The following is a 7,138-nucleotide window of genomic DNA, read 5'->3' as shown; positions in this document are numbered from 1 at the left end:
TTATATTTATATGTCATTCCCCTCTTTCCACATAACTCACTGACATTTCTAATTTCTGAGGTAATTTCTAAATTTGCAAACATAAATAAGGCTTTTTCTGTTAGCACATGCAATAAGATATAGAAAATAGTGGTGAAAATAGAAATATGATAGCATTGGTAAAATTCTATAGCATCATAAAGGTCAAACTCATGTATAAATGATTATTATGTTTCGTGAAGGTATCTCTATAATGGCAGTGAGAAGTCTAAATCCATACTTTCTGAGGGTGATGTTAGCTAAAATGGTGGTGAGTCATGTGATCTCCTAGGACAACAATGTATGCTTTAACTTATTCATATGTACATGGACTTGTGGTTTTAGTGGTTTAATAGGAAAGCATTTCCTCCAGAACTGCCATTCCCTAGGGTTGTAGGGTTGCTACTGTGCTACTAGTGAAACTTTCAGCATTCCAACCCCAAGAGAGTCTTTTTGCCTTTCAGTGTGAATGTTTAGCTAATCATTGACTTGTTTCTTCTGGTTGACCTCCAGCAATGTTTTCAATGCGCTAGTGTATATATCTGAGGTCATCTTTTTTCTCATATCTTTTATGAGTTAAATTCCATTTGACAGAATTATTATATTTAATTTAACTAAAAGAAATACAATTATTCTTTTTAATATAGGTACTTCATCCATGTGCATTATTTATTTTGGCAAATGTATAATATTGTTCAATATAATTTATTTAAATTGAAAGTAAAAAAGATTACATGTTGCTATCCAGCTGTAAGTATTTCGGGAATTTTGTTTGGTAGTGCACATTAGCATTTATGCTAATATTAACTAGAATTTAATTCAGTGGTGGATTTTACCTAGGGGCAGCTAGTAAACTCCACCACCACCTTAGTAAGTTCCCGGTCCGACTTCGAACAGTGGCAGTGGGTTCCTACTGGAAGCACTTTCTGCTAGTATCAGAAGGTGCTTTCAACCCATGGGACTGCCAGTCTGGAGTGCTGTTATCAGAAAGCACTTGCAATTGAAAGCTACTTCTGTTTCTATCATGCCAGCTATACCTGACTTCTAGGGGCTGCAGCTGATGGCGTCCCTAGAAGCCAGGTTTTGTGCGCTTTTTAAATTTTTCCCTCTCTGTTAGATCTTGTTGCGCATGCGCATGTCTCGTTCATGACCCGGCCTGCAGCCCAGGCATCTATCCTCTATTTAAAAAGTATGAGCTGTCGCTGATTGTGAATATTATCAATAGCTAAATGAAGACAAATCCACTATTCATTTTATGTCTTTTAATGTATATCCTGTATATTTGACTAATCTGCAGAATAAGAGGTCACATTTAAATAGTTTTTCCTGTCTAATAGATATCTAATGTTAAAATGTGAGAACAAAAATATCAGCACATGCAAAAATGGCAAACATACTACTAATACATGCCCATAAAAATACTTTCTTTAATGGCTTATGCAGACCATGATGAATCACTATTCAGTGCACTGTAATATGATAAATTTTGTTGTTATATAGACTATAAGCTAAGGTAGGAGATTTTTTTTTCTACTATTAGTATTACTATTATTATTGCTTTTAAATATGTTTGTAAAAAAAAGATTCCGAACAAAATTTATATTAATTACCGAAAGCACGGCAATAAAACCAGCCTCACTGAACAAACCGAGGTTACGGGGCCACGGGCTCAAGGAATAAGCCTGGAGCATCCCAAGGAATTGTGCCAAGAGTGTCCTCTGTTGGCCACAAGGCACCATTCTAGACACCCTGCAAGCCAAATGCAGGTGCCATGGGTCAATGACCATGTCCTCAAAACCCTGTGCCTTGGGCGGTGCCACAGCTCATACAACTCTAGTTACTGCCCTGAGTAAGACTTCTGAGCGGTGGGGCTCTTTTTAAGGGGTAATGGAGAGAACAATTATATACCACTTCTAAAAACTCTAACAGTCTTATAATCAGCATATATAGTAAGATATATTTTGAGATAAGCGAAGAGATGTATGTTGGTGTAGTGTAGTTAATAGCCTTATGTATAAGCAGAAATATTTAATATTGAATTTCGGTAAAAACAGGCAACCAATGTAAGGACTGACGGAACGGAGCATCAGAAGAGGAATGTTTTGTGAGGATGATCAGTCTAGCAGCTACATTGAAAATGCATTGAATGGGTGAAAGTCTGTTTAGGGGAAATCCAGTAAGTAGACTATTACAATAATCAATGCTAGAAATAATGACGTGCATAAATGATAGTTTTTGCAACGTCTTGTGTGAGATATGGGCTTATTCTGGATATTCTGGATATGTTTTTTTATGTTTCATTATGGTTCCTACTGATCTCTGTAGCTCAGGTATTTGCCACGGTATGCAGTCGGGAAGCTGGCGGACCTAATCCCAACAGCCGGCTTCCCAACTGCTTAGTCCCGGCGAGGGTTAAATGACAGGCTTCTAAATCTAGACGCCTGTATTTTACCAATGCCGGGAGACCAGCACCTGGCATCCTGATCAAAGAGACGCCAAGCGCGGATAGCCGCGGGGGGGAGGGTTAGGTTTAGGGTTCCCGGGGGGACTTAGGGTTAGACACCCCCCCGGGACGTTAGGGTTAGACTAGGGGGATGGAGGGTTAGGGTTAGGCACCCCAGGGGGGGACTTAGGGTTTGGCACCCCACCGGGGGAATTAGGTTTAGGCGGCAGGGAAGGGGGGGTTAGGTTTGGGCACTTAGAGGGGGGATTAAGGTTAGGCACTGGGGGGAAGGTTAGGGTTAGGCACGCCTAAGGGAGGGTTAGGGGAGGTAATTAGGTTAGTCAATACTTACCTTAGGGACGATCGGGATTTTCACCAATGTCAGGCAGCCGCTGTCGCTATTCCAACCGCCGGACAAGCATCCGGCGGTAAATCATACTGATTCAGTTAGCTACATATCACTTTTCTAATTCTAACCTTTCCATGTTTTAGTATGAGAGTACAAAGCTTAACAAAGCCAGCTAGAGCAATCAAAAAAGAGGCAACAGCATGTCCCTGTGTCAACTTCAGGTTCCTTAGTAGCAGCAGGGTCAAGATTACAATTTATTTCATGATAGAAAAAGCATGTAGGCAAAAAAATATTCCTGGGGCTATCCAAGGAAGGCAAGAGTACATTCAAGAGTTACCACTTATTCCAGATGGAACAGTTGAGAATTGTGAAGTTGCCCAGGATGCACAATGAAAACTGAAGGATGACCTCCAAGTCTGTCTCTCTACTTCGGAGCATGGTAAATCGGTATGTCCAAGAGCTTGGAAAATGTAGTTTCCACATGATTTTCAGGGGACATTATGCTAATCAATAGCTCTGATAATAATATGTGCAGGTCAGAAATTTTATTACAAGCATTTAAAGGCTTCAAATAATTTGTCTCCTACTCATAAAGATTCATGAAGATCATGCAGTTCAGGAGAACAACTCAGAGATCCCAGGAACAAAACTGTCTCATTCTATGGAGCTAATGCTTCACATACTGGTGCTGCTGCTGCTCCACCTTACTTCTTCTAACCCTTTCCTCCTTCATATATTGCACAGCACTTAATCCAAGCATAACACACATTTCATCAGCCAACAGCATTTGTAAATTTCCTCAGTAGAAAAGAGGTTTCTGGGCCTTTTTCTAATATCAAAGTTAAACAGTAAGGAGCAATTTCAGAACCATGTCTATAAAACTGCATTTTCTTCTGGCAGTTTTACTGCAGCTCTTCCTCAGCATTAACAACTGATTCTAAAAATAATGCATTCTCTAATGACTATTAGCTTACCAACCTTTAAAAAAGAATTATGGAGAAGGCAACCATGTCGGAGCTGCAATGGGACATGGCACCACAGTAACATAATCATGGCCCCACCAGGCTGTTTAAAGCCATGATTTATGGCATTGTACAGCAGGGAGGGGACACTATGACACAATTTATTGCGGAAGGCCACACCAATCTCTCTGAATTTACCAATAGATGGGAAAAAACTTTTGACCATCATGAAGAGTGACAGGTCTGAAAAGGGGGAGTGGCCTTATGATAAGGGGCATGACCTTGTACGGCAACAGGCATGGCTTAGTGTGAGCTGCTGTACTGTGAGCTATGCCACCTTGTTTTTGGCATACTACGGGCATGCCCCCAGTCCCTCTCTTCTCTTAATAGACACTGCATGCATGTGCATAGCATCTCTTTACCACTTGCAGGGATCTCTAAACATTCCCCCACCGTGAGACACTGTGGATAACAGGTGGGACCCCGGACTGTCCCGGCAAAATCGGAACATTGACAGGTTTGTAACAGGAACGTCCTGGAGGCTAATGCACTGTACAACTATTATCTAAAATATATGTAGACCTTAAAATAGAGCTGGTGTGATTGTATTAGAGATACCCTTGCAAAAAAAGCAGAAGATGTTTAAGTATCCCAAATTCAGCTAGTGCCTCAATCATTTTTCGCATATTCTTGAGTACAGGGGCGTAAGTTCATCTCAGTCGCCCGGAGGCAAGTTAGAGTTTGTTGCCCCCACTTCCAAAAAAAGGGAAAACAAAGTTGGTGTGTAAATATACAATATATATATATATATATATATATATATATATATACAGTATATATATATATATATATATATATATATGGAAAAATAAAATGACCACAGAGTGACTGGTTTACCAAGGTGCATTAATCATTAATAAAATTAAATAAAGCTCACAATATGATAAAAATGAAAGTGCCAGTGCTTATACATAAATAATACAACAATTTAATAAGTACACAAAATACATAGAAATAGATAAAAACGTATACATATAAACACAATAGACCCTTTTAAGACCGGTGGATAAAATCAGAGGAAAAGGTCTAAAAAACTCAGCATATAATATTCACATTAAAAAAGAAACTTGTCTTTTTAAGAGAATAATCAAGTTAATAGCTTATCTGAGTAAAGTGGAAAGTATTTTGCTCATTCATTGGTTCAAGAGGCAAGGCTGATTCACTCCCAACGCGTTTCGTCCTGGGGACTTCATCAAGGGGATACTGTTATGGTGGGGCCCTCTCCCTTTTATACCCCCACCTTAATTCATCAGAGATTAGACAAGCGCATCACTTCCTGTTTGGCACATGCACTAATATTGATCAAAATAGTGAATTGACATAGGATGGATAAGTACCACTGTTACTCAATTCCATTGCATTATATCTATTTATATTTTAAAAACAATAAATCTTCACATAACAAAAGGGTAATGTCCGTCTTCTCTCTGTCACTTCCGCCCTTAATTAGTACATCACATCAGGCATCTTGCCGCTCTCTTTGAGGACCCGGATAGGTTGAACCATCACACCTCCGTCCTGGAGGCAGCGTCATCGACTTCCATCACATCCGCTCTTCTCGCGGTGTCAGCTCCCTTCCGCCCACGATCAGGTCTTCTGTTCCTCCATCCTGGGGGCAGCGTCCACGTCCGTCACATCCGCCCTTCTCCTGCCCCTTCTTGCGAAGGCTGCTGTCTTGCTTCCGCCCTCCACGTCACCATAACTCCGCAAGCAGACCTTCCATTTCTATGGGGACATAAGTAGTGTCATCCGGATTCTAACGTACTCCTGGCATAAACGTTAGATGAATCACTTCCGCCCATACTCTCAACGTTATCTAAGATTTAAAAAAACACATATTAGACTTTAAGTTATATTAAAAAACAATTCTCAGCCCACATATTGCTACTTGATAAAAAATATTTGGAATCTAAGATCACATGATAGCTTATCATAGTTCATCAATGCGGCAACATGATCAAACCCCTTAGACATAAGAAAAATTGTGTATAATCTCTTAGTAGTTGTTTTCATAATAGAGGGAATTGATAAAAAGTTCAAATCAATAGTTCTTCATATAAGGACTCCCACATTTTTAACATATTTGTAATCCTCATTAAAGTTTTCCAAGTACACTTAAGTGTGTCACATATTATTTGTTGGCTCAATGTTCAAGGATTCTTTCAGTTCCATGTGTTCTTTCATTGCTCATATTCCCATCAGGAAATTGTCACCTACTGGAATCTCTGCAGCACCTGGTATTCCCAGGGGGTCTCCCATCCCAGTACTAACCAGGCCCACGGGTGCTTAGCTTCCAAGATCAGACGGTATTGGGCATACATCCAGTGGTATGGCTGCAATGAAGAAAGGTGACAATCTCTCGTCAATCTACCATACCTGATCTTCTCAAGTAGATCACCCTCCAAGGTACTGATCAGGCCCTCAACCATTACCAATATTGGATCAACTGTGAGGTATACTGGTAGATGGAAAATTACCACTACAAGAATGGAGTAATCTCATAGTATTCATTGAATCCCTTTGGTGTCAAAGTGTCCAGTTCAAATAACCAGTACATTTCGCACCTTGAAAGAAGGTTTCCATGGTCTCCTCTTCTTTCCCCTAATTTGACATGTTCAATGGCCTTGAATGTTATATCTTCCGGATTGGAGTTATGTACTAGGGAAAAATGCTTGGAGACCGCATGTCCTTCTATTTTATTACGTATGTTGCGGATATGTTCCTGGATCCTTAGTTTCAATGGTCTTTTAGTTTTGCCCACGTATTTGAGTCCACAGGTGCATTCCAGTAAGTAAATAACTGAAGTGGAGTTACAATTCATAAAGTCTTTTATTTTGAACTCCTTTGACCCCTCTGAGTTTGTAAAAGTTTTTCTCTTAGGGTGAACAAACCTACAAATATTGCAATGGCCGCACTTATAGCTACCATTGCATTTAAGCGGGTTAGATGTCACTATGGTTTTCTTTTCTTTTAGCATGCTAGGTGCTAATAGATCTTTAAAATTTTTGGACTTCCTATAAACAATTTGTGGTTTTGGTGGTAGGATGTTTCGTAAAACTGTGTCCATTAAGAGAATGTTCCAATTCTTATTAAATGCTTTTCTAATTTGACCCTTATGACCATTAAATGAAGTAACGAAAGGTATTTTCTCAGATACTTCCACCTTGTATTTAAGGAGTTCTGGTCTATTCAATGATCTAGTTTTTTGAAGTGCAGTAGTAAGAATCGTCTCTGGGTATTCCTTTTCTCTGAATCTTCCTGTATATATTTCAAGTTGTTCCTCACACGTCTTATTGTCACTACAAT

The 7,138-nt window shown here is 39.6% G+C and overlaps 1 pseudogene; it reads right to left on the bottom strand.

Moving 5' to 3' along the window:
• Nucleotides 1-6,054: 6,054 nt before the first annotated feature.
• LOC148503970 (5S ribosomal RNA) lies at nt 6,055-6,173 on the bottom strand (annotated as a pseudogene).
• Nucleotides 6,174-7,138: the final 965 nt, after the last annotated feature.

The sequence above is a fragment of the Taudactylus pleione genome, unplaced genomic scaffold (assembly GCF_031769625.1).
Source record: "Taudactylus pleione unplaced genomic scaffold, aTauple2 ptg000473l, whole genome shotgun sequence".
NCBI classification, from domain to species: Eukaryota; Metazoa; Chordata; class Amphibia; order Anura; family Myobatrachidae; genus Taudactylus; species Taudactylus pleione.
Note: the sequence above shows the minus strand (reverse complement) of the source record. Positions and strands in the feature narration are given on the sequence as shown.